At 43.8% G+C, this 23,083-nt stretch overlaps 1 protein-coding gene across 4 annotated transcripts in view; it reads right to left on the minus strand.

The window, feature by feature from the left end:
- The window catches only part of Eya3 (EYA transcriptional coactivator and phosphatase 3), a 106,283-nt gene extending 88,598 nt beyond the window's left edge, over positions 1-17,685 (minus strand). For all 4 annotated transcript variants that reach the window (XM_004671246.2, XM_004671245.2, XM_045150214.1 and 1 more), the window contains exon 1: positions 17,569-17,685. The gene's annotated coding sequence lies outside the window, so the exon portion shown is untranslated. The remainder of the gene's footprint in view (positions 1-17,568) is intronic.
- Positions 17,686-23,083: the final 5,398 nt, after the last annotated feature.

The following is a 23,083-nucleotide window of genomic DNA, read 5'->3' on the forward strand; positions in this document are numbered from 1 at the left end:
AGGCTTTGCTGGCAAGCGCCTTAACCACTAAGCCATCCATCTCTCCAGCCCTTATTTACTTATTTATTGGAAAGAGAGAGAGAGTGAGTGAGTCTGGAGTTAGTTTGCACTGGCTAGAGGCCCTGGCAGGTACATTCTATACCTGACCCCCCCACCTCTCAAATAAATATTTTTTTAATTTTTTGTTTATTTTTATTTATTTGAAAGTGACAGAGAAAGAGGCAGAGAGAGAGAAAGAGAGAGAATAGGCGTGCCAGGGCCTTCAGCCACTGCAAATGAACTCCAGACACGTGTGCTCCCTTGTGCATCTGGCTAGTGTGGGTCCTGGGGTATCAAGCCTTGAATCTGGGTCCTTAGGCTTCACAGGCAAGTGCTTAGCCGCTAAGCCATCTCTCTAGCCAAAAAATAAATATCTTTTTAAAAGGGCTAGATATGGCTTAGCTGTGAAGGCACTTGCCTGTGAAGCCTAAGAAATACACAGTGACTGACTGAGGCCTTATGACCCCACAGGGATTACCATAATCCCACTGAGGAGGGCCCCCAGGGAAGTGGGAGCAGGGGTAGGGGGAGAAAAGAGTACAATCAGTTGGAAGAGATGGCTTAGCTGTTAAGGCGCTTGCCTATGAAGTCTAAGGACTCAGGTTAATTTCCCTAGAACCCACATAAGCCAGATACACAAGGTGGTGCATGTGTCTGGAGTTCGTTTGCAGTGGCTAGAGACCATGGTGTGCCCATTCTCTATCCCCCATCTGCCTCTGTCTCTCAAGTGAATAAATATTTTTTAAAAAGAGAGTATAACCTGTTATAATACATATAAATTAAAGGGGGGGCTGGAGAGATGGCTAAGTGGTTAAGGCACTTGCCTGCAAAGCCTAATGACCCATGTTAGACTCCCCAGATCCCACATAAGCCAGACGAGCAAGGTGAAGCATGTGCAAGGTTGCACATGTGCATGAGATGGTGCACATGTCTGAAGTTCGATTACAGTGGCTAGAGGTCCTAGCACAACAATTCTCTCTCTGTCTCATTAAAAACAAAAAGAGTGCACACCTGTAATCCCAGCACTTGGGAGGCAGAGGTAAGAGGATCACTGTGAGTTCAAGGCCACCCTGAGACTACAGAGTGAATTCCAGGTCAGCCTGGGCTAGAGTGAGACCCTACCTCAAAAAAAAAAAAAAGAAAAGAAAAGAAAGTGGGCTAGAGAGATGGCTCAGCAGGTAAGGAGCTTGCCTGCACAGCCTAACAACATAGACTTAATCCCCCAGTGCTCACAAAAAGCCAGATTAACAGTGGTGCATGCAAATGGAGTTTGCAGCACCTGGAGGCCCTGGCATGGCCATTCTCTCTTTTTGTGCTTGCAAGTAAAAAAAAAAAAATACTTTTTTTTTTTTTTTTTTTTTGAAGAGGGCCAGGCATGGTGGCACAGGCCTTTAATCCCAGCCAAAGTGGAAGAATCACTGTTTGAGGCCAGCCTGAGACTACATATTAAATTCCAGGTCATTAACATCAGACCGGAAACTTTGAAACTGCTAGAGGAAAAAGTAGGGGAAACCCTTCAACATATTGGTCTTGGCAAAGACTTTCTGAATACAACCCCAATTGCTCAGGCAATAAAACCACAGATTAACCACTGGGACCTAATGAAATTACAAAGATTTTGCACTGCAAAGGACACAGTGAAAAAAGCAAAGAGGCAACCTACAGAATGGGAAAAAATCTTCGCCAGCTATATATCTGATAGAGGATTAATATCTAGGATATACAAAGAACTCAAAAAGTTAAATAATAAGGAATTAAACAAGCCAATCAAAAAATGGGCTATGGAGCTAAATAGAGAGTTCTCAAAGGAAGAAATACGAATGGCATATAAGCATCTAAAAAAATGTTCTACGTCACTAGTCATCAGGGAAATGCAGATTAAAACTACACTGAGATTCCATCTCACTCCTGTCAGATTGGCCACTATCATGAAAACAAATGATCATAAATGTTGGCGGGGATGTGGAAAAAAAGGAACCCTTCTGCACTGCTGGTGGGAATGCAATCTGGTCCAGCCATTGTGGAAATCAGTGTGGAGGTTCCTAAAACAGCTAGAGATTGATCTACCATATGACCCAGCTATAGCACTCCTAGGCATATATCCAAAGGACTCATCTCATTTCCTTAGAAGTACATGCTCAACCATGTTTATTGCTGCTCAATTTATAATAGCTGGGAAATGGAACCAGCCTAGATGTCCCTCAACAGATGAGTGGATAATGAAGATGTGGCACATTTATACAATGGAGTTCTACTCAGCGGTAAAGAAAACTGAAGTTATGAAATTTGCAGAAAAATGGATGGACCTGGAAAGTATTATACTAAGTGAGGTAACGCAGGCCCAGAAAGCCAAGCGCCACATGTTCTCTCTCATATGTGGATCCTAGCTACAGATGACTGGGCTTCTGCGTGAGAATGAAAATACTTAGTAGCAGAGGCCAGTAAGTTGAAAAGGAGACATAAAGGGTGGAGAAAGGAAGGGAGGAGGATACTTAATAGGTTGATATTGTATATATGTAATTACAATGATTGTAATGGGGAGGTAATATGATGGAGAACGGAATTTCAAATGGGAAAGTGTGGGGGTGGGGAGGGAGGGAATTACCATGGGATATATTTTATAATCATGGAAAATGTTAATAAAAATTAAAAACAAATAAATAAATAAATAAAAATTCCAGGTCAGCCTGGGCTACAGCCAGACCCTACCTAGAAAAACTAGCTAAATAAATAAATAGAAAAAACAAAACAAAACATGAAGTTAAATGAAATTCCATGACTGCAATACAAATAAATAAACTATAACATCAGCTAAGTACAATGACATAGGCGTGTGATCCCAGAACTTGGGGAAGGGGGAGGCCAGAATACCACAGGTTCAAGACAGCCTAGGCTAAACAGTCAGACCCTATTTGAAAGTAGTAATATAAAAATTTAAAATTTCTCTCTTTGTGTGTAAACATGGTTGGACAAAGAGTTCATGAGTACAGAGACTTGAAATTATAAACATAGTTGGATCAATGAGCATTTATAAACAGAGATATGAAATACTGGCTAATAAAATGACACAGTTCAACAGTTTATTTATGAGTACAGAGATTTGAAATGTAGGCTATATTATCTGATAGCATCATAACATAAGCATTGTCCATTAGACAGATGACTTAAATAAGGCCAAATTTGATAAATTCTTTATTTTAAATATGACTGTCATCTAACAGATAAGTTTTCTTATCCAAATTGGCAGAATTCTACTCCTATATTAAACTACTAAAGGCAGACTAAACAACATACAATCATTCAGAAACAATTACACCTAAAACAACTTTACATTTGCTTACAAAAAGAAAATACACTTGGGAGGCCAAGGTAGGAGGATCGCTGTGAGTTGAAGGTGACCCTGAGACTACAGCGTGAATTGCAGGTCAGTGAGACCCTACCTCGAAAAACCAAAAAGAAAGACAGAAAGACAGACAGAAAGAAAGATCAATTGATCCAGCTGGGCATGGCGACATACAACTTTAATCCTAGCACCTGGCTGGCAGAGGTAAGAGGACCATGCTAAATTCAAAGTCAGCCTGGGCTAGAGTAAGACCTATCTGGAAACACACACACACACACACACACACACACACACACACACACACACACACACAAAGGAAGGAAGGAAGGAAGGAGAAAGGAAGGAAAAAGGAAGGAGAAGAAGAAAAATCCAGCAGGGACTGGAGAGATGGCTTAGTGGTTAAGTGCTTGCCTGTGAAGCCTAAGGACCCCAGTTCGAGGCTTGGTTCCCCAGGTCCCACGTTAGCCAGATGCACAAGGGGGCGCACGCATGTGGAGTTCGCTTGCAGGGGCTGGAAGCCCTGGCACGCCCATTTTCTCTCTCTCCCTCTATCTGTCTTTCTCTCTGTGTCTGTTGCTCTCAAATAAATAAATAAATAATGGACAAAAAAATATTTAAAAAAAAAAGAAAAATCCAGCAAGGTGTGGTGGCACACATACTGTTGCCTTTGATCTAAGCAATAGGGAGGCAGAGGTAAGGGAATGGAGGTTGGTGGCTAGCCTGGGACTACAGAATGAGTTCCAGTTCAACCTGGGCTGGAGTGACACCCTACCTTAAAAAAAAAAAAAAAAAAAATCCTTAGACTTTCAGCCTCCAAATTGGGGTAAAATAAATTTACTTAAGCTACCCACTCTATAGAGCTCTATTATTGCAAACAGAAATAACGGACCTGCAATCTTCCTTTAGTTCATTAATGCTTTTTTTTTGTTTGTTGGTTTTTTTTGAGGTAGGGTCTTGCTCTATCCCATTCTGACCTGGAATTCACTATGTAGTCTCAGGTTGGCCTTGAACTCACAGAGATCCTTCTACCTCTGCCTCCTGAGTGCTGGAATAAAAACCTAAAGGTGTGTGCCACTATGAGCAGCTTCCTTAAAAAAAAAAAAAAAAAAAAAACCTTATATATCTATTTGTGACAAGAGAGTATATGAACCAGCACACCAGGGCCTCTTGCAACTGCAAACAAATTGTGCATCTGGCTTTATGTGGGTACTGGAGAATCAAGCCCAGGCTGTCAGACTTTGCAAACAAGTGCTTTTACAGAACCATTTTCCCAGCCTGCCCCTTTTGTTCTTTAGACATGGTTTCCTTGAGCTCTTTGAGCATAATTAAGACAGCTGTTAAGTTTTTGTCCAGTAAGTGCAATGTCCAGGCTTCCTCAGAGACACTTTCTATTTTACTGTTTCCTTTTCTGTATATAGGCCATACTTTATTGCTTCTTTGTGGATCTTCTAAAATGCTGGAAATTAGACATTATCTACTATTTGTTGTTATTACAGTTTACTATTATTTCTTTTAGTAACTTGTTGAAACTATGTAAAGTTTGGGTTCTTTTTTGATTTTTAACTGAGGGAGAGAGAGAGAATGGGTGCACCAGGGCCTCTAGGCATATCAAATAAACTCCAGACACATGCACCACCATGTGCACCTGGCCAGTGAGTACTGGGGAATTGAACCTGGGTCCATAGGCCTCACAGACAAGTACCTTAACTGCTATGCATCCCTCTAGCCCTAAAGTTTGGATTTTTAAATATATTTTATTTATGTATTTGAGAGAGAGAGAAAATAAGCACACCACGTCCAGCCAGTCTTTTATTTTAATGTCATAAGAGAGACTAGCTGGGTGTGGTGGGGTACACCGGTAATCCCAAAGTGAGACCCTACCTCAAAAAAAAAAACTGAGATGGGGAGAGGATGTGATGGAGAATGGAATTTCAAAGGGGAAAAGGGGGGGAGGAAGGGTATTACCATGGGATATTTTTATAATCATGGAAAATGTTTTAAAAAATTGAGAAAAAATTAAATTAAATTTAAAAAAAAGAGAGAGAGACTGATTGAGAGGGGGAGGGAATATGCTGGAGAGTGGAGTTTCAAAGAGGAAAGTGGAGGGGAGTGAGGGAATTACCATAGGTTATTGTCTACAATTATGGAAGTTGTCAATTAAAAAAAAAAAAAAAAGAAAGAATAGCATTGCAGGCAAGTGCCTTAAGTGCTAAGTCATCTCTCCAGCCCCAGTTTTGGCCTTTTTTTTTTTTTTTTTTTTTTAAGACAGTGTCTCATGTAGCCTGGGTTAATCTGGAACTCAATATAAATAATAAATAAAGGTCTTTAACTTCTTAAAAAAAAAAAAGAAAGAGAAGAAAAAAGAGCTAGGGCTGGAGAGATGGCTTAACAGATGTAAGGTGCTTTCCTGTAAAGCCTAAGGACCCAGGTTTGATTCTCCAGGTCCCACGTAAGCCAGATGCATGAGGGGTACATGCGTCTAGAGTTCATTTGTAGTAGCTAGAGGTCCTGGCACGCCCATTCTCTCCCCTCCTCCCTCCCTCCCTTCTCTCTCTCTCTCTCTCTCTCTCTCTCTCTCTCTCTCTCTCTCTCTCTCTCTCCTTCCTTCCTTCCCTCCCTCCCTCCCTCCCTTACTGTCTCAAATAAAAGTAAATATATTTTTTAAAAATTAAATAAAAAAAAAGAATAGCCAGATAGGGAAAACACTGACAATTCTCTGTGAATGGAACTTTGAAGACGCTCAAACTCATTCTATTTACTTCTAGTATCTACTTTTTAACCCTAACTAATGGATGTTGTCTTACAAGATCACCGTGGAGCTAAAGATGGGAAATCAGTGGAGCAATTTCTCAAAAAGCTAAAAATAGGTGGATGTGGTAGTGCCCACCTTTAATCCCAGCAGAGGTAGGATGATCACTGTAACTTCAAGACCAGTCTGAGACTACAAAGTGAATTTCAGGTGAGCCTGAGCTACAGCAAGACCCTACCTTGAAAGGAAAAAAAGGCTATCATCCTTGGGCTAGAGAGATGGCTTATCAATTAAGGTGCTTGCGTGCAAAGTCAAAGGACCCAAGTTCAATTCCCCGATACCCATGAAAGCCAGATGCACTGATGGCACATGCATCTGGAGTTTACTCCACAGGTGCTGCAGTGCCCATTCTCTCTCTCAATTTGCTTTTCTTTGTTGTTGTCGTTGTTTTTAATTTTAATTTTTATTTATTTATTTTAGAGCGACAGAGAAAGAAAGCCGCAAAGAGAAAATGGGCAAGCCAGGGCCTCCAGCCACTGCAAACGAACTCCAGATGTATGCACCTCCTTGTGCATCTGGCTAACGTGGGTCCCAGGGAATCGAGCCTTGAACCGGAGTTCTTAGGCTTCACAGGCAAGTGCATAAACACTCCACCATCTCTCCAGCCCTCTATTTGCTTTTCTTTCTCTCTCAAATCACATGCCTTTAATTCCAGCACTTGGAAGGCAATAGTAGGTGGACTGCCATGAGTTCAAGGCCACCCTGAGACTACATAGTGAATTCCAGGTCAGCCTGAGCTAGAATGAGAAACTACCTCAAAAATACAAACAAACAAAAATAAGATAAGAAAATATGGTACACTTCAACGGAATTCTATTATGAAATTTGTGGGAAGGAACTGAAAAAAACTTGTATTAAATGAGATAACCAGGGCTGAAGGGATGGCTTAGCAGTTAAGGCATTTGTCTGCAAAGCCAAAGGACCCGGGTTGTATACCCCAGGACCCATAATAGCCAGATGCACAAGGGGGAGCACGCATTTGCAGTGGCTGGAGGCCCTAGTGCGCTCATTCTCTCTCTCTCTCTGTCAAATAAATAAATAAAATGAGATAGCCCTAAAAGGAGCTTAAGTTCTTGAAACTTGAACAACAGCACAAATCACATTTCATTTCCACCCACCCCCAAATGGAACCACTTATACATCTATCCCAGTATATGTATATGTGTGTGTGTGTGTGTGTGTGTGTGTGTGTGTATACACATATATGGTCGGTCGGTTAGTTAGTTAGTTAGTTTTTGGCAGACAAACAAAATCCATCTCCATGCTGGTTAACTCATTCTATAAATAAATAGCTCAAGCCAACTGACGGGTAAAGTTGGTGAATTCTTCTGGCTACTTGGAAGGTATGACTGATGCATCAGGTTCAGTGTGAGACACTGTCTTGGAAACTAAGGTGGAGAGTGATTGAGGAAGACACTATATATTGACCTCTGCCCACACACATATAAACACACACAAATAATACACACCACATACACATGCAAAAAAGAAAGAAGGGGGCTGGAGAGATGGTCAGTGGTTAAGGTGCTTGCCTACAAAGCCTAATGACCTGGGATCAATCCCCAGTACCCATGTAAATGTCAGATGCACAAAGTGGCACATGCATCAGGAGTTCTTTTGAGGTAGCTGGAGGCCCTAGAGCACCCACTCTCTCTGTCTCTCTCTCTCCCCTTGCAAATAATATATCTAAAAAAAGAAAAAAAGAAAAGAAAGAAGCCAGGTATGGTGGTGCACGAATTTAATCCCAGCACTTGGGAGGCAAGGTAAGAAGATCACTGTGAGTTCAAGGCCACCCTGAGACTACAAAGTGATTTCCAGGTAAACCTGGACTACAGTGAGACCCTACCTCGAAAAACCAAACCAAAACAAAACAAACAAAAAGAAACAAACTAACTAAGGAAGGAAGGAAAGAAGGAAGGAAGAAGCTGGGCATGGTGGTGCACACCTTTAATCCTAGCACTCAGGAGGCAGACATAGGAGGATTGCCCTGAGTTTGAGGACACCTTGAGACTACATAGTGAATTCCAGGTCAGCCTGGGCTACAGCAAGACCCTGCCTGGAAAAATATATATATATTATATAAAATCATGAAAGTTGTTAATAAAAACAAATTTTAAAAAAAGAGCCGGGCGTGGTGGCGCACGCCTTTAATTCCAGCACTTGGGAGGCAGAGGTAGGAGGATTGCCATGAGTTCCAGGCCACCCTGAGATTCCATAGTGAATTCCAAGACAGCCTGGGCTAGAGTGAGACCCTACCTTGGAAAAAAAAAGAAAGAAAGAAAGAAAGAAAGAAAGAAAGAAAGAAAGAAAGAAAGAAAGAAAGAAAGAGAGAAAGAAAGAAAAAGAGGGGCTGGTGATATGACTCAGTAGTTAATAGTGCTTGCTTGCAAAGCCTGATGAGCTGATTCAGTACCTCAGTGATCATGATGCAAAAAATAGCATGAGTGTCTGGAGTTCATCTGCAGTGGCAGGAGGCCCTGTGGTGCCCATTCTCTCTGACCCCCCTCAAATAAGTAAATATTGTCAGGTGTGGTGGCACACGCCTTTAATCACAACACTTGGGAGGCAGAAACAGAAGGATTGATTTGAGTTTGAGGTCAGCCTGGGCTAGAAAGAAACCTTACCTCAAAAAAACAAAACAAAACAAACAAACAAAAAACAACAACAACAAGGGAGGGGATGGGAGGGGAGGGAAGGGAAGAAAGGAGAAGAGAAGACAAGAGAAAAAAGAAAACAAAACAAAAGAGGAGAAAAGAAAAGAAACTTTAAGGTCATCCTTAGCTACATAGTGAACTCAAGGGCAGCCTAAACTACTGTCTCAAAAACAATAACAACAACAAAAAAAACTGTAATTTTTGGACCCAGACCTAATAAACTTTGTCACTTGGCTTTGATTCCAAAATTCCACACAAGAACTTTTCATACAATTCTTCAAGAAAAGATACTTTCAAAGTTTGTGAGCAATATAGCATCGTTACATACGAATCAGATACTGTTATCCAGCAAATATATAAAACTCAGCATATTCACAAATATTCCCAGGAGATCTGAATGTGAGCTGACACTATGAATAGCTAATATATGCAAGGTTCTAAATACCTTTAATATATACTGCTTTAATTTTTTCATTGTGTCTATAAGATAGTTACTATTTAGGCTGGAGAGATGGCTTAGCGGTTAAGTGCTTGCCTGTGAAGCCTAAGGACTCCGGTTCGAGGCTCAGTTCCCCAGGTCCCACGTTAGCCAGATGCACAAAGGGGCGCACGCGTCTGGAGTTCGTTTGCAGAGGCTGGAAGCCCTGGCGCGCCCATTCTCTCTCTCTCTCTCCCTCTATCTGTCTTTCTCTCTGTGTCTGTTGCTCTCAAATAAATAAATTAATTAAAAAAATTAAAAAAAAAAGATAGTTACTATTTATTATCATCATTTTCCACATGAGAAAACACAGAGAAGTAACTTGTTCCAGGTTGCACACCTAGAAAGTCACTGATCTGGAATTCAAGTTCAAGCAAGTTTAGTTATCTTCAAAGCCTGAGGTCTCAAACCATAGTGACATGCCTCATACTGGAACAATAGACAATACCAAAGATTTTAAAAGCTGAATAAACTGGTGCAGTAGCTTACACCTTTAATCCCAGCGCTCGGGAGGCACAGAATTAACATGACCAGGAAGCCTACATGGAACTACATAGTGAATTCCAGGTCAGCTGAACAAGGTATAAAAATGTACCACATGGGCTGGAGAGATGGCTTAGTGGTTAAGCGCTTGCCTGTGAAGCCTAAGGACCCCAGTTAAAGGCTCGATTCCCCAGGACCCATGTTAGCCAGATGCACAAGGGGGTGCATGCATCTAGAGTTCGTTTGCAGTGGCTGGAGGCCCTGGCGCACCCATTCTCTCTCTCTCTCTACCTGCCTCTTTCTCATGCCACATACCACAAGGTGATCATTAAGGACCAGAATTCATCAGTCAAGAGAAGACATAGAAAATAAGCACATTTTCTCCTTTATCCTTTCTCAATCATTCTCTCAGTTCTCCAAAATGAGTGAGCTAACACAACTGAAGAGCTTTTAGTAACACCCAACATACAGTAAGTACCCATTAAGCATTAAGAAGTGATTAAATGGGAATGGAGGGATGGCTTAGCAGTTAAGGCATTTGCCTGCAAAGCCAAAGGACCCAGGTTCGATTCCCCAGGACCCACATTAGCCAGATGCACAAGGGGGCACAAGCATCTGCAGTTTGTTTGCAGTGGCTGGAAGCCCTGGTGCACCCATTCTCTCTCTCCCTCTCTCTCTGTCAAATAAATAAATAACAAAATAAAAAAAAAAAAGAAGTGATTAAATGGGGGGTGGAGAGATGGCTTAGCAGTTAAGGCACTTGCCTGGGAAGCCTAAGGACCCAGGTTCAATTCTCCAGGTCCTATGTAAGCCATATGCACAAGGTGGAGCATGCGCCTGGAATTCATTTGTAGTGGCTAGAGGCCCTGGTGTACCTGTTCCCCAACATTACCACCATCCTGTCTCTAATAAATAAATAATAAATAAAGTGATTAAGTGGCTGTAATCCCAGCACTTACCACTCAGGAGGATTGCTTCAAGTTGTAGGGCTGCTAGAATGAGATCCTGTCTCAAAAAAACCTGTAATATGGGCTGGAAATAAAGCTTAGCAGTTAGGACACTTGCCTTCAAAGCCTAAAGAACCCGGTTCAATTCCCCAGGACCCACTTAAGCCAGATGCACAATGTGGTGTATGCGTCTGGAGTTCATCTGCAGTGGCTGGAGGCCCTAATGTACCCTTCTCTCTCTTTCTCTCTCTCTCTCTTAAATAAAATAAAAAATATAGAAAGTAAAATGTTTTTAAGAACTATACAATTAAGGGGTGATAACTAGTAAAAATACTAAGACTATGTCTGCTGACCTTGTGTCTGGTTAGGATAAGCTAGAATTATTACTATCAATATCACCCTCCCACTCTGTAATTTCAATAAAGGAACTGGGACAATAAATGCAGTCCACCATCACAAACCCTAATAGCTCCTCCTCAACCGATTACTTTCACCTGACTACACATACCATAGCAAATTGTTTCATTCCTCAGTCCTGTTTTCTTGGTCTACAAAGCCTGGAGAGGGAACACAAGTAGAATAAGGCAGCTTTGTGATCTTTAGACTAAGTGCCAACAATAGAAGCAATGTTTATGAAAAGCAACTGAATAAATCTAAACTTTGTTAAATGGACACTAAGAAAGGGTTCTAATTAAGCCAATCCCAGCACTCAGGAGGCAGAGGTAGGAAGATCACCTCACTTGTGAGGAAAAGGGGGTAAGGTTCCAGTTGACAGCAATTCTCTAAAGGACCACACTTTTTCATAACTTCACATATCCATTATAACTGCAGATTTAGGTTTTTGTTGTATAATTTTATGATATCTTTATTTATTTGCAGAGAGAGACAGCGAATGGGAGAATAGGCATGTCAGGGCCTCTGGCCCCTGAAAACCAACTCCAGATGCATACAATACCTTGTGCCTTACAGGGATACTGGGAAATCAGGCCTTGCAAGCAAGCATCCCAACCACTGAGCCATCTCTCTAACCCTGCTTTTTGCTCTTGTGTGTGTGGTATATGCATATGTATGTGTGCATGTGGAATCCCATACACTTGCCTCCAGTGGGGTGTGTTCATCTGTGGTGGCCAGAGTGGAATGCTGGGTATCTCATTCCAACCACTCTTCCCGTTGTTTTTTTGTTTGTTTGTTTTGTTTTTTTGAGCTCTGGGAACTCTCAGGTCTCTGCTCCTCCAGAGGACTGAAGTTAACAACAGATGTAACCATGCTCAGCTGTTTGTTTTATGTGTGTTTGGGGACTGAACTCAAGTTCTCTCAGGTCTCCTCAAGCCCTCATGCTTGTACAAGTGCCCTGAACAGCTGAGCCATCTCTCCAGCCCTTTTGTCTTTTGAGACAGGGCCTCATGTGGCTCAAGATGGCATTGAACTCAATATAGCTGAGGATAACGTTGAACTTTGCATCTTCCTGCCTCAACCTTCCAAGTGTTAAACTTATGCATGCTACTGGCTTACTGAAATTTTTAAAACCATATGCTTGGGCACAGTGACTAACTGGGCAATAGGGGCTCCTCTTAATTGCTCTGCACCATTATTTAGGCTTTATAAAATCAAGGTTCATTTCTGAGGTAATAAAAAATGCCTAGGATGGACTTGAGAGATGGCTTAGCAGTTAAGGTACTTGCCTGTAAGCCTAAGGACCGGAGTTTGACTCCCCAGTACCCAAGTAAAGCCAGATGGACAAGGTGGCATATGCATCATGAGTTCGTTTGCAATGGCTAGAGGCCCTGGCACACTCATTCTCTCCTCTGTCTGTGTGTGTCATAAATACATAAATAAATAAATAAAATACAATTTAAAAAGGCCCAGGAAATCCAAACATTCTTCAATCCCCAAAAGACAATACTGTAAAAAGGAGGGGAAAAAAAGATTAAAGTTTTTTTTTTTTTTTTTTTTTGAGGTAGGGTCTTACTCTAGCCCAGGCTGACCTAGAATTCAGAATGTCCCCAAACTCAGTGATCCTCCTACCTTGCCCTCCCTAGTGCTGGGATTAAATATGTGCACCACCACACCTGACCACAGATGGCTTTTTTTTTTTTTTTTTGAGGTAGGGTCACGCTCCAGCCCAGGCCGACCTAGAAATCAACTCTGTAGTTCCAGCCTGGCCTCAAACCTACCACATCTGGCCACCAATAGATTTCCAACTGCATTTGAGGCCTGTTCCAGAGGAGTGTATTCATTTCATATCAGGGTTGGTTTTTTTTTCCCCTAAAAGCACTGTATTACAAAGATTATTGTTATTTTATTAGGAGGGGAAAAAATAGAAACAAACCTAGCCGGTACAAATATTAACCAACCTAATAACTTAATGTGCATCCACCAGAATGTGTAGTAAGATATTTTAAAAATATTTTATTTTTATTTATTTATTTGAGAGTGGGAAAGAGGGAGGGAGAGAGAGAGAGAATAGGTGCGCTAGGGCTTCCAGCCACCGCAAACGAATTCCAGATGCATGTGCCTTCTTCTGCATCTGGTTTAGTAAGATATTTTAGATACGAAATGCTAACTGTATAAGGCTGACTGGCTAACTTATTTTAAAAAGTCAGGTGGCCTGGCATGGTATTGTATGCCTTTAATCCCAGCATTCGGGAGGCAGAGGTAAGAGGATTGCTGTGAGTTCGAGGCCATCCTGAGAGACTACACAGTGAATTCCAGGTCAGCCTGGGCTAGAGTAAGACCCTACCTTGAGAAACCAAAAATAAATTAATTAATCTAAATTAAGTCAGGGCTGAAGAGATGGCTTAGCAGTGAAGGTGTTTTACCTGCAAAGCCAAAGGATCCCAGCTCAACTCTCCAAGACCCCATAAGCCAGATGCACAAGGGGGAGCAGCATCTGGAGTTTGCAGTGGCTAGAGGCCCTGCAGCGCCCATTCTCTCTCTCTCTCTCTCTCTCTCTCTGCTTCTTTCTCATATAAATAAATAAATATTAAAATAAAGTATAATTAAATAAAGTTAGTATTAGCCCAGTGTGGTGGGAAATGTCTACAATCCAGCACTAGGAGACAAATGTAGAGGGATCAGAAGTCATCCTTATCTAGGTAGAAACTTGGAAGCCAGCCTGAGCTACATGACAACCTGTCTACCAAAAACAAAATAAAAAAAGCCAGGGGCTTGAGAGATGGCTTAGTGGTTAAGGCAATTGTCCGCAAAGCCTAAGGATCCATGTACAACTCCCTAGATCCCACATAAGCCAGACTCACAAGGTGGCATACACACAAGATCACACATTCACACAAGGTGGCACGTGTCTGGAGTTTGATTACAGTGGCTGAAGGCCCTGGCATGCCAATTTTCTCTTGCTCTCTCTCATTAAAAAAAAAAAAAAAAAAAGCTGGGCATAGTGGTGCACATCTTTAATCCCAGCACTCGGGAGGCAGAGGTAGGAGGACTGCCATGAGTTCGAGGCCACCCTGTGACTACATAGTGAATTCCAGGTCAGCCTGGGCTAGAGTGGGAACCTACCTTGAAAAACCAAAAATAAAAATAAAAATAAAAAGCCAATCTGTGGGGCTTGCCTCAAAAAAAAAAAAAAAAAAGCCAGATATGGTGGTATACACCTTTAATCCCAGCATTTGAGAGGCAGTGGCAGGAGGATCTCTGTGAATTTGAGGCCAGCTTGGGAATACACAGTGAATTTCAGGGCAGCTTGGCTACAGCAACAACCTGCCTTGAAAACCAAACAAACAAAAAAAAAAAACAAACAAAAAACCCCTGCTTTTAAAGTATTTTTATTTATTTGCAAGCTGATGGATATAGAGAGAGAGACAAATGGGCACAGAGTGAGTGAGGGAGTGAGTATGGGCATGCAAGATCCTCTAGCCATTATAAACAAACTCCAGATGCATGTACCAACTTTATGCCTCTGGTTTTACCTGAGTACTAGAGAATCAAAGCCAGGTCATGAGGCTTAACAGGCAAGCACCATAACTGCTAAGCCATCTCTCCAGCCCTAAAACTTTTTTTTTTTTAAGAGAGAGGGAGGGAAAATTGGCATGCTAGGGCCTCAATCTCTGAACTCAAACTTCAGACGCTTGTGCCACCTAGTAGGCATGTGCAACCTTGTGGGTTTTTTTACGTCTGGCTTACGTGGGATCTGATGTTGAACATGAGTCCTTAGGCTTCACAGGAAAGTGCCTTAACCGCTTAGCCATCTCTCTGAAACTGAATATTTTTGGGGGAAGGGGGTTTCGAGGTAGGCTCTCACTCTAGCCCAGGCTGACTGTAACTCACTACATAGTCTTAGGGTAGCCTTGAACTCAGTGATCCTCCTACCTCTGCCTCCCGAGTACTGGGATTAAAGGTGTGCACCACCACACCTGGCTTCAAGACTGAATTTTTAAAAATATTTTTATTTATTTGAGAGGGAGAAAGAGGCAGATAGAGAGAGAGAATGGGCATGCCAGGACCTCAGCCACTGTAAATGAACTCCAGATGCATGCACCACCTTATCTGGTTTTATGTGGGTTCTGGGGAATTGAACCTATGTCCTTTTGCTTTGCTAGCAAGTGCCTTAATCACTAAGCCATTTCTCCAGCCCACAAAACTGGATTTTTGTTATTTGAGAGAGAGGAAGAGAGAGATAGGAACAAAGGCAGATAGAAAACGGATATGCCAAAGCCTCTAGCCACAGCAAACAAACTTCAGACACAGGCACCACTGTACATTTGGCTTTATGTAGTTACTGAGAAATTGAACCCATGTTGTTAGGTTTTGCAGGGCTTACTTTAATGGTTCAGCCACCTCTAGCCCCAAAACTGGAATTTTTGTTGTTGTTGTTTTGTTTATTTTGTTTTTCGAAGTAGGGTCTTGCTCTAGCTCAGGCTGACCTGGAATTCACTGTGTAGTCTCATGATGGCCTTGAACTCACAGTGATCCTCTGCCTCCCAAATTCTTGGATGAAAGGCATGCGCCATCACGCCCAGCCAAAACTAGAATTTTTAAGGCTGGGAAATAATGAGGTCAGATTGAACAAAAGCTACTGTTCCAGTTAGATGTTGGAGAAGAGGAACAGATAAACTTCCAAAGGGGTTTTCCTCAGCAATTAAGTCCTGAAAGCCAACCAAAGGGTCTTTCTCTGTGGCATCTACAACTGACATGACTACGTTCCAAAGTCCTGCGCTAAAAATAGATGAAGGGAACAGCCAAATTTTAGAGTAAGCCAAAATCTATGCTATACTCTCATACAGAGAAATCACATAATGTGAGAGACCTCAGCCAAAGAGAAGACAACACTAAAAGCTTTATTCGTTCTGTTTATATTTACTGCATTTTAGATCACAACTCATAGAAACTAACCACACTTACAATCAAATGCTACTCAAACATCAAAAACCGTAGAGGTAAAAAATTACCCAACCCTGTTCCTCAAGATATAACCTGGATCACAAAATGTGGGAAGTGGAGCCAGGTATGGTGGCACATGCCTGTAATCCCAGCACTCGGGAGGCAGAGGGAGGATCACCGTGGGTTCAAGTCTACCCTGAGACGACATAACGAATTCCAAAGTAAGCATGAGCGAGAGTGAGACTCTACCTCGAAAAACCAAATAATAATAATTAATTTTTAAAAGGTGGTTAATGGGCTACAATTACTGAATCCAATCCCATTTCATTATAGATGATTTCAAACCCTTAGAGAAACTTAAGATGCCTTGAACCTCAAACTGAAAAAAAGATGGCTACAAGATACCAACAGTAAAGAAAAACGAGTTAAAAGAATATTCCCAGCCGGGCATGGTGGCGTACACCTTTAATCCCAGCACTTGGGAGGCGGAAGTAGGAGGATCACCGTGAGTTCGAGGCCACCCTGAGACTACATAGTGAATTCCAGATCAGCCTGGGTTAGAGTGAAACCCTACCTCGAAACAAACAAAATCTAAAGCTAATAATGTCCCAAGAAATTCAGTGGCCCGTCACAGCAATTGTCCTCTAGTAAAATCCGTGCAGAAAACAGCTGACCGTACCAGAGCATCCGCGTTTCTGCCTCGGCTGTGCACATCCACTCTCATGGGACAGACGTAAGTGACAGCCCATCCCCGACCTGTCAATAAACAAGATCCCACAAGCCCGACCGCCAGCGGGGCCGCGTTGTGTGCCTGGCCACCTGTTCGCAGCTCTTGAGAAACCCAAAAACACTGAGCTCCTCGGGCGAGGAACCCGGGAATGCCTTTGTTGTCCTCAATCTACGGGAAGCTACCGGAGCTCAGGGCACTCCCGCGCCTCGGAGCAGAACCGCACCCCCTTCTCCCCAGCTCCCCGCACCCAGGCGGCAGGGTCCGGCCCAGACGGAGACTTGGGCAGGAGAAGTCCAGGCGAAGCATTCAAGTCATCTACGGGTTCCTGGAAGGGTCAAAAAGCGCGCGATCCCAGGGGGACCTTCAGCCAAGCTCGGTGTGGCAGTGGGCCAGGATGAGCACAATGAAGGGGTGGGCCGGGGCGCTGGGGGAACAGAACCGTGAGCCCCCAACTCCGGAGAGAGGTCGGAACACCAGAGGCCAGCGACCAAGGCGACAGGCACGGAACCCGGGTTGGAAAGGGACAATTGGGGCCGAAGGAAAGAAAGGTCACGCGGAGACGAGAGCAGCGAGGCCGGCGTGACCGGCGGGGCTGAGGGAAGAGCTGCGGGGACAAGGGACCGGCGAAGAGACTCCCCCCACCCACCCACACACCCACCGCCGCCCACTGGGACTGAGACGGGACTCTTAAGCCGTCGCCCCACAGGCTCAACTCCAGCGGCCCCCGTCGGCGGAGGGGACTCACCGAAAGACTGCAGACGCCCCACAGCAGGACATGGGGACCGGCACAGAGCCGCTGTGCTACCAACACGGTAGAGGAAACCGCGGCGTTAGCGCGACCCGGATGCGCATCCCTAGGAAGCGGAAGTAAGCGTCCAGGGTCACCTCACGTTCCGCCAGGACCTCTGCGCGCATGCGTTAGGCCCGCGAGGGGCGGGGAAATGCCTTGACTCCGCCCTCTCCGGGTGGCTCCGAGACCTCCGGCTGGCCGGGTGACTTTGGGTGTGCGCCCTAGGTGGAAGCTGCGGCAGCCCGGGTATACAGCGCTTGCGTCCTCTGTAAAAAACATTTTTTGCCACCCGAAGCTCATAGTGAAGTGTCACCGCACCGTACATCAAGATAATGTATGCAGGGTCTGGAGGGATGGCTTAGCGGGTAAGGAGCTTGCCTGCAAAGCCAAAGGAACTGGGTTTGATTCCCCAGGACCCACGTAAGCCAGACGCACAAGGCGGCGCACGGGTCTGGAGTTCGTGTGCAACTGCTGGAGGCCCTGGTGCGCCCCTCCCGCCCTCTCTCCTCTCCTCTCCCTCTTTTTCTCTCTCTCTCTCTCCCCTCCCCGTCCCTCTCCCCCTACCCCTTCTCTCTGTCAAATAAAATAAATAAAAGATAATGGGCAGTGGGGGAGGAGGCAGGTAGGAGGATCGCCCTGAGTTTGATGCCACTGTGAGACTACAAAGTGAATTCCAGGTCAGCCTAGATTAGAGTAAAACCAAGCTCTACTTCAAAAGAAACTGACAGTTTTTGTGTCTGGCTTTAAGTGGGTGCTGGGGAATTGAATCAGGACTGGCAAGTTTTGGGAGCTAACACCTTTAACCACTTGACCCATCTCCCTAACTTAGCTGTCATGTTTCAAAGAGGTCTTTAAAAAGGGTGTAGTTACTGCCTCCCAAAAGGGAAGGTGAAGTAAAATACTGGATGTAGTTGGTAAATTTAGAAAATCTGGAAGAGGAAGAATGAGTGAGAAGTTGTTTTGAAATATAGGGACTTACGGACTGGCTCTGGCTCTTCCCCCCCCCCCCCTTCAAGGTAGGGTCTCCCTCTAGCCCAGGCTGACCTGGAATTCACAGTGTAGTCTCAGGGTGGCCCTGAACTCATGGCGATCCTCCTACCTCTGCCTCCCAAGTGCTGGAATTAAAGGTATGTGCCATCACACCTGACCCACTCATCTTTTATATCCAAAACTTAAGTTTATTCCTTATGTTAGGTTTATATGGGATTTACAGTTAACTTCACTTTATACATCTTGTTTTCAGAAATTAAAACTTTGCTTTTTTTTTTTCGTTTTTATTTAATTGCAAGCAGAGAGAGATACAAGAGAGAGAAAGAGTGGGCTCTCCAGGGCCTCCTGCCACTGCAAAAAGTCTTCAGACACATGCACCACTTTGTGCATTTGGTTTTACGTGGGCACTGGGGAATTGAACTCCAGTCGATAGGCTTTGCAGGAAAGTGCCTTAATCCTGAGCCATCTCTCTAGCCTTTAAATGTTTTTTGTTTGTTTTCTGAAGTAGGGTCTTGCTCTACTCCTGATTGACCTGGAATTAGTCAAAGGATGGCCTAGAATTCATAGCAATCCTACATGCATCAGCCTCCCAAAGTGCTGGAATTTTTGTTTTTGTTTTGTTTTGTGAGATAGAGTCTCACTGTAGTCCAAGCTGACCTGGAATTCACTATGTAGTCTCAGACTGGCTTCAAATTCACCATACCCTGATAAATGTTTTTGATTTTTGAAATACTTTATTGATTTATTTGAGAGAGAGGCAGAGAGAAAGTGAGCATGCCAGGGCCTCTAGCCAACTCTAGATTCATGTGTCACCTTGTACATCTGGCTTGTGTGGGTACTGGGGTATTGAACTGGGGTATTGCAGGCAAGCACCTTAACTACTAATCCATCTCTCCAGCCCCTGTTTTTCTTAATTTTAAATCACAACCCAAGTACAGGCAAAGACAAGATTGAAATCTGTGTATGCCTGAAGTTTATTCAATTTGGGAGGAGGGGAGTCCTCAACAAAATAAAATCAAGAAACAGAATCCAGGGTCTGCAGAGATTGAATAGTGGTTAAGGCGCTTGCCTGCAAAGCCTAAGGAGCCAGGTTCAATTCTCCAGGTCCCATGTAAGCCAGATGCACAAGGTGGCACATGCATCTGGAGTTCCTTTGCAGTAGCTAGAGGCTTTGGTGTGCCCATTCTCACTCTCTCTTTCTCTCCCTCTCAGTCTCTAATAAATAAAAACAAATCTTTTTTTTTTTTTTTTTTTTTTTTTGGTTTTCTGAGATAGGGCCTCACTCTAGCCCAGGCTGACCTGGAATTCACTATGGAGTCTCCGGCTAGCCTCGAATTCACAGTGATCCTCCTCCCACTGCCTCCCGAGTGCTGGGATTAAAGGCGTGTGCCACCATGTCCGGCTCAAAACAAATCTTTTTTTTTTTTTTTTTTAAAGCCAGGCATGGTGGCAAACACCTTTAATTTTTATTTATTTATTTATTTTATTTTTTGAGGTAGGGTCTCACTGGCTGGCACACACCTTTAATCCCAGCACACAGGATGCAGAGTTCCAGGCTACCCTGAGACTCCATAGTGAATTTCAAATCAGCCTGGGCTAGAGTGAGACCCTATCTCAAAACAACAGCAACAAAAATCTAAACTGGGGGCTGGAGAGATGGCTTAGTGGTTAAGCGATTGCCTGTGAAGCCTAAGGACCCTGGTTCAAGGCTCGGTTACCCAGGTCCCACGTTAGCCAGATGCATAAGGGGGCGCACGCGTCTGGAGTTCGTTTGCAGAGGCTGGAAGCCCTGGCGCGCCCATTCTCCCTCTCTCCCTCTATCTGTCTTTCTCTCTGTGTCTGTCGCTCTCAAATAACTAAATAAAAAATTAAAAAAAAAATCTAAACTGGTGTGATGATGCACACCTTTAATCCTAGCACTGCAGAGGCAGAGGTAGGAGGATCACCATGAGTTCTAGGCCAACCTGAGACTACATAGTGAATTCCAGGTCAGCCTGGGCTAGAGTGAGACCCTACCCTGAAAAAAAAAATTCCTGAATCTGACCATTCACCACGCCTCTTGGTATAATCAGTCAATCTGTGACTCCGTGGGCCCCATCTCTACCCTTGCCATCCCTCAGTCTATTAACACAGTAGCAGTGGGCTCCTGTTAACACATTAATCAGGTCATGTACCTCCTCCAAAGAAGGACTATGGCAGAGTGAAAACCAAAATCCTTCTATTTATTGACTGGACTGCTAAAAGTTTGACTCTCCTTAATACAGCTCTAACCTCCTCTCAGCCTCCCTCTGTTATCTCTTCCTCAATCCTGCGGTTAGACTCATGGCCTATGTGCTTGCTGATCCCTCTGCCTGAAATACTTTTCCTTCAGACACCAGTATCATTCAGGCACACATGCACGCACACACACACGCACATGCCTGCCCACCTTTATGTGGGTGGCTGGGAAATTAAACCCAAGGTGTCAAGCTTTGCAAGCAAGCACCTTTAAACCACTGAGCCATCTCCCCAGCCCTGTTACCCACTTACCCATTATGGTGGTACATGCCTATAATCCCAGCACTCAGGTCTGTGAGCTCAAGGTCAGCCTGTGCTACAGCATGAGCTTGGGCTACAGTAAGTGTCTGTACCCCCCAAAAAATCACTTTCTCAGTGAGACCTACCCAACTTCCCTTATACTATATTTAGAATTTGAACATTTCTTTTTATTTAGAGGTAGGGTCTCACTCTAACCCAGGCTGACCTGAAATTCACTATGTAGTCTCAGGGTGGCCTAGAACTCATGGCAATCCTCCTACCGTCTCTCAGGTGCTGGGATTAAAGGCATGTCCACCACACCTGACTGGCCTAAAATTGGAACACTATTGTTCTCCTTGTATTTTCTATGCAAATAATTTTTCTCTAATAACATTTATCTTGTTCAGCAAGCTGCTTATAAATTGCCTTAGTGTCTTCTCTGCCCCACCACCAGAACATAACTTCCATGAGGACTTGAATGCTTAGTTTTTTGTTGACAGTCTTTTTGTTTGCTTGCTCATTTGTTTTCAAGGCAGGGTCTCACTCCAGCCCAGGCTGACCTGGAACTCACTCTAGCTCCAGGCTGGCCTCAAACTCACAGTGACCCTCCTACCTCAGCCTCCCAAGAGCTGGGATTGAAGGCGTGCACCACCACAACCAGCCTTTAACTGTTAAGATAAGGTCTAGGCGAGTCCTGCTACTCACTGTGTAGCCCAGACTGGCCTTGAACTCCTGATATTCCTGTCTCTACCTCCTAAGTACTGGTATTACAGGTGTGCACCATCACTCCTACCTTGGATGTTTGTCATGTTCGTGTCCCCTCCCCACCAGGTAGGGTCTCACTCTGACCCAGGCTGACCTGGAATTCACTCTGTAGTCTCAGGGTGGCATCGAACTCATGACAAGTCTCCTCCCAAGTGCTGAGATTAAAGACATATGCCTCTATACATGGCTGTGTGTATATTTTGTCATCAGAATAAATTATGACACCTAGTAAATAACCACTGAATTTTTGGTGAATGAAAGGATACCTTTTTTTTTTTAGTTTTTTCAAGATAGGGTGTCATTCTAGCCCAGGCTAACCTGTAAGTCACTATATAGTCTTAGGGTTGCCTTGAACTCAGGGTGATCCTCCTACCTCTGCCTCCCTAGTGCTGGGATTAAAGGCGTGTGCCACCACGCCCAGAAAGAAATTGTACTTTGGCTTTGTGAGAGGAAACCATGGAGGCTAAGACACTGTCTCCACCAGAGGGAGCCCTCGAACAAACAATGTATTATCCCCAGAAAAGTCATTCATAAAGTATATACTGCACACAACATATCATTCCTGTACCTTATTAACAATTTGAAAAAAAAAACCCGCCAGTTTGTTTACAGTTTTTTTTAGGGGAGGGAAGTCAACATAGGGTCTCACTCTAACCAAGGCTGACCTAGAACTCACTCTGTAGTTGCAGGCTGACCTCAAACTCATGGACATACTCCTACTTTTGCATTCCAAGTGCTGGGATTAAAGGTGTGAGCCACCATGCTCAGCTTTTTTTTTTTTTTTAATGGTTTTTAGAGGTAGGTTCTCACTCTAGCCCAGGCTGACCTGGAATCCACTATACAGACTCAGGCTAGCTTTGAACTCACAGTGATCTTCCTACCTTAACCTCCTGAGTACTGGGAGTAAAAGATATGTGCCACCAGACCTGGTCTTTAAATAATAATTTAAAAAAGTTATTTTAGCCAGGTGTGGTGGCACATGCCTTTATTCCCAGCACTCGGGACTTGGGAGCCAGAGGTAGGATGATCGTCATGAGTTCAAGGCCACCCTGAGACTACATAGTGAATTCTAAGTCAGCCTGAGCTAGAGTGAAACCCTACTTCAGGGAAGAATAAAAAGAGAGAGAATGGGCAAACTAACAGCACACACACATGCACCTTATGCTGGGGAGGTGAGCCCTACCCAATCAGCAGATTT

The sequence above is a fragment of the Jaculus jaculus genome, chromosome 5 (genome assembly GCF_020740685.1).
Source record: "Jaculus jaculus isolate mJacJac1 chromosome 5, mJacJac1.mat.Y.cur, whole genome shotgun sequence".
NCBI lineage: Eukaryota > Metazoa > Chordata > Mammalia > Rodentia > Dipodidae > Jaculus > Jaculus jaculus.